The sequence below is a fragment of the Schistocerca americana genome, unplaced genomic scaffold (assembly GCF_021461395.2).
Source record: "Schistocerca americana isolate TAMUIC-IGC-003095 unplaced genomic scaffold, iqSchAmer2.1 HiC_scaffold_1354, whole genome shotgun sequence".
NCBI lineage: Eukaryota > Metazoa > Arthropoda > Insecta > Orthoptera > Acrididae > Schistocerca > Schistocerca americana.
In genome coordinates, this window is record NW_025725432.1 from 7,501 (window position 1) to 12,500 (window position 5,000).

A 5,000-nucleotide genomic window follows, 5' to 3' on the forward strand; every position below is an offset into this window, starting at 1 on the left:
ACCAACTAAGAACGGCCATGCACCACCACCCACCGAATCAAGAAAGAGCTATCAATCTGTCAATCCTTCCGGTGTCCGGGCCTGGTGAGGTTTCCCGTGTTGAGTCAAATTAAGCCGCAGGCTCCACTCCTGGTGGTGCCCTTCCGTCAATTCCTTTAAGTTTCAGCTTTGCAACCATACTTCCCCCGGAACCCAAAAGCTTTGGTTTCCCGGAGGCTGCCCGCCGAGTCATCGGAGGAACTGCGGCGGATCGCTGGCTGGCATCGTTTATGGTTAGAACTAGGGCGGTATCTGATCGCCTTCGAACCTCTAACTTTCGTTCTTGATTAATGAAAACATACTTGGCAAATGCTTTCGCTTCTGTTCGTCTTGCGACGATCCAAGAATTTCACCTCTAACGTCGCAATACGAATGCCCCCGCCTGTCCCTATTAATCATTACCTCGGGTTCCGAAAACCAACAAAATAGAACCGAGGTCCTATTCCATTATTCCATGCACACAGTATTCAGGCGGGCTTGCCTGCTTTAAGCACTCTAATTTGTTCAAAGTAAACGTGCCGGCCCACCGAGACACTCACTCAAGAGCACCCTGGTAGGATTGCAACGGGGTCCGCCTCGGGACGCACGAGCACGCACGAGGCGCGTCGCACGCCTTCAGCTCGCCCCACCGGCAGGACGTCCCACGATACATGCCAGTTAAACACCGACGGGCGGTGAACCAACAGCGTGGGACACAAATCCAACTACGAGCTTTTTAACCGCAACAACTTTAATATACGCTATTGGAGCTGGAATTACCGCGGCTGCTGGCACCAGACTTGCCCTCCAATAGATACTCGTTAAAGGATTTAAAGTGTACTCATTCCGATTACGGGGCCTCGGATGAGTCCCGTATCGTTATTTTTCGTCACTACCTCCCCGTGCCGGGAGTGGGTAATTTGCGCGCCTGCTGCCTTCCTTGGATGTGGTAGCCGTTTCTCAGGCTCCCTCTCCGGAATCGAACCCTGATTCCCCGTTACCCGTTACAACCATGGTAGGCGCAGAACCTACCATCGACAGTTGATAAGGCAGACATTTGAAAGATGCGTCGCCGGTACGAGGACCGTGCGATCAGCCCAAAGTTATTCAGAGTCACCAAGGCAAACGGACCGGACGAGCCGACCGATTGGTTTTGATCTAATAAAAGCGTCCCTTCCATCTCTGGTCGGGACTCTGTTTGCATGTATTAGCTCTAGAATTACCACAGTTATCCAAGTAACGTGGGTACGATCTAAGGAACCATAACTGATTTAATGAGCCATTCGCGGTTTCACCTTAATGCGGCTTGTACTGAGACATGCATGGCTTAATCTTTGAGACAAGCATATGACTACTGGCAGGATCAACCAGGGAGCTGCGTCAACTAGAGCTGAGCAGCCGGCCGCCCGGGAGTGTGTCCCGGGGGCCCGCGCGAACACGCAAGCGTCCGCTCAATTATTCTGCAAACAGGAGGAGGCTGAGCTCCCCTGCACCATACACCTCGAAACCCTCTCAGGTCCCGGCGGCGCGCAGCGCCGTCCTAAGTACTTGGTCGGGTTCGAGAGAGGCGCAATCGCCCGGAGTTTGGCGAGTAGACGCTTTAGGTGCGACCACCCGTGCTCCCAACTGAGCTTGCCGCTGCCGACAGAGGCCCGGGAGCGTGCTGTCGTGGCATTGCCGGCGGGAGACAACACGCGCCACCTACGGTGACCGGCAGCTCCAACGCCAGCGCCACAGAAGGACAAAAGCCCCACTTGGGTGCCGAAGCGAACTCTCCCAGCACAGCGCACGCGCCAACACGTCCGCACAGCTGCGATACAAACCACCTGCGAGAACCGCAGAGGCGACCGAGCAGCAGACGGCGTCGCGGCGCCGAGCGCCGGGCGGCGGCGCATCCTCAGCGCACACAGTCCTCAATCGGACCAGCACACTGCAGATGTCCACCGCGCTTCGCACCGGGCCCGCGAGGACCTACTTTGGCCGCACGGCGCCGCGTGCAGGGTGCGCCGGCGCGCAGCTGCGCCGCCTGCCGCCTCCGTCGGCCGGCGCGCCTGCCACTGGCCGCCCCCACCAGCCGGCTGTAGCGCGTGCGCCCACGCACCGCACGGCCAACACGCCGGGAGGCCCCCCCTCACCGGCCGGGGACGGTCCCACCCAGCCACCGCCGCGTATCGCTTCACACCCACATGCCATTCACGTTCGTGGGCATGGTGGGTATCGCTGCAACAACCGGTTGGTAGCTCAACCGATCGTCGCCATCACTGATTCACCCCTAGCGAGAACAACCGCACCACAACGGTTTACCAGTTGTTCATTTGCGTAACGTCACCAGCAAACGTAGGCGTCCATCGCCATTTGCAAATTCAACGATTGTTGCATGCCTGTGTCAGGTGTCACGACACACTGTCTGCCCACATACACGCAACAACATGTCCACGCTTAGCGAACACGTGGAAGGTGGCCCCCGTACGTATGCGATGTCCATTGCGCGAACGACTGTCAACCGGCCTCTGTCGCATGTCGCAGATGTGGAACGCAGTGCACCGTGCTATCACGGTGTGTGAGAAGAGACGACTACGTCTGACAACACGCGCCACTACATCAACAGACGGCTCATGCTGATCGCCATCCAGGGCATACCACACTGCAATCCAGCTCTTATAGGGAGACGACACGTAGCTGAGTGCACAACATTTGGACCGCATGGTTCGCCGTTGTTGGCGCAGTCGTTGTACGGTCACATGTACCACGATGTATCATTCAGTACATGAGGACCAATGTGCAGTACAGTGTGTGATTTGGACGTACAACATCAGCGGACAGTTGACACAGGCCGTACCACAGCGTAGGCTAAGTGCTTCGCCATGCGAATGCCAATGAACAACTGCAAATGCCAATGAACAACTGCAAAGGGCATTGAGCATGTACGTCCTGCTGCCATCCACATTACAGTGTATAGCTGCAAGGTGTTTAACATGAAGCGATACACTGGGGACCGGGCAGTGCGAGTAGCAAACTATATTGCGGGGGTTGCAGTTAGGCAACACTACACTAATTTAACGCGTCGTATGACAATTACAGAGCAGGTTAAGGCCCAACGTGTGTTGGGTTAAGGCCCAACGTGTGTTGGGTTAAGGCCCAACGTGTGTTGGGTTAAGGCCCAACGTGTGTTGGGTTACGGCCCAACGTGTGTTGGGTTAAGGCCCAACGTGTGTTGGGTTAAGGCCCAACGTGTGTTGGGTTACGTTAAGGGGCAATGTGGGTTACGTTAAGGGGCAATGTGGGTTACGTTAAGGGGCAATGTGGGTTACGTTACGGCGCAATATAGGTTACGTTACGGCGCAATATAGGTTACGTTAAGGGGCAATGTGGGTTACGTTACGGCGCAATATAGGTTACGTTACGGCGCAATATAGGTTACGTTAAGGCGCAATATCGGTTACGTTAAGGCGCAATACAGGTTACGTTAAGGCGCAATACAGGTTACGTTAAGGCGCAATACAGGTTACGTTAAGGCGCAATACAGGTTACGTTAAGGCGCAATACAGGTTACGTTAAGGCGCAATACAGGTTACGTTAAGGCGCAATACAGGTTACGTTAAGGCGCAATGCAGGTTACGTTAAGGCGCAATGCAGGTTACGTTAAGGCGCAATACAGGTTACGTTAAGGCGCAATGCAGGTTACGTTAAGGCGCAATGCAGGTTACGTTAAGGCGCAATACAGGTTACGTTAAGGCGCAATACAGGTTACGTTAAGGCGCAATACAGGTTACGTTAAGGCGCAATACAGGTTACGTTAAGGCGCAATACAGGTTACGTTAAGGCGCAATACAGGTTACGTTAAGGCGCAATACAGGTTACGTTAAGGCGCAATACAGGTTACGTTAAGGCGCAATACAGGTTACGTTAAGGCGCAATACAGGTTACGTTAAGGCGCAATACAGGTTACGTTAAGGCGCAATACAGGTTACGTTAAGGCGCAATACAGGTTACGTTAAGGCGCAATACAGGTTACGTTAAGGCGCAATACAGGTTACGTTAAGGCGCAATACAGGTTACGTTAAGGCGCAATACAGGTTACGTTAAGGCGCAATACAGGTTACGTTAAGGCGCAATACAGGTTACGTTAAGGCGCAATACAGGTTACGTTAAGGCGCAATACAGGTTACGTTAAGGCGCAATACAGGTTACGTTAAGGCGCAATACAGGTTACGTTAAGGCGCAATACAGGTTACGTTAAGGCGCAATACAGGTTACGTTAAGGCGCAATACAGGTTAGGTTAAGGCGCAATACAGGTTAGGTTAAGGTACGACATAGGTTAGGTTAAGGTACGACATAGGTTAGGTTAAGGTACGACATAGGTTAGGTTAAGGTACGACATAGGTTAGGTTAAGGTACGACATAGGTTAGGTTAAGGTACGACATAGGTTAGGTTAAGGTACGACCGACATAGGTTAGGTTAAGGTACGACATAGGTTAGGTTAAGGTACGACATAGGTTAGGTTAAGGTACGACATAGGTTAGGTTAAGGTACGACATAGGTTAGGTTAAGGTACGACATAGGTTAGGTTAAGGTACGACATAGGTTAGGTTAAGGTACGACATAGGTTAGGTTAAGGTACGACATAGGTTAGGTTAAGGTACGACATAGGTTAGGTTAAGGTACGACATAGGTTAGGTTAAGGTACGACATAGGTTAGGTTAAGGTACGACATAGGTTAGGTTAAGGTACGACATAGGTTAGGTTAAGGTACGACATAGGTTAGGTTAAGGTACGACATAGGTTAGGTTAAGGTACGACATAGGTTAGGTTAAGGTACGACATAGGTTAGGTTAAGGTACGACATAGGTTAGGTTAAGGTACGACATAGGTTAGGTTAAGGTACGACATAGGTTAGGTTAAGGTACGACATAGGTTAGGTTAAGGTACGACATAGGTTAGGTTAAGGTACGACATAGGTTAGGTTAAGGTACGACATAG

At 52.2% G+C, this 5,000-nt stretch overlaps 1 non-coding gene across 1 annotated transcript in view; it reads right to left on the bottom strand.

The window, feature by feature from the left end:
* Positions 1-1,392, bottom strand: part of LOC124565956 — a 1,910-nt gene extending 518 nt beyond the window's left edge. The window contains exon 1 of the ribosomal RNA XR_006970721.1: positions 1-1,392. This exon is cut by the window's left edge and continues 518 nt beyond it. This is a non-coding gene — a ribosomal RNA (small subunit ribosomal RNA).
* Positions 1,393-5,000: the final 3,608 nt, after the last annotated feature.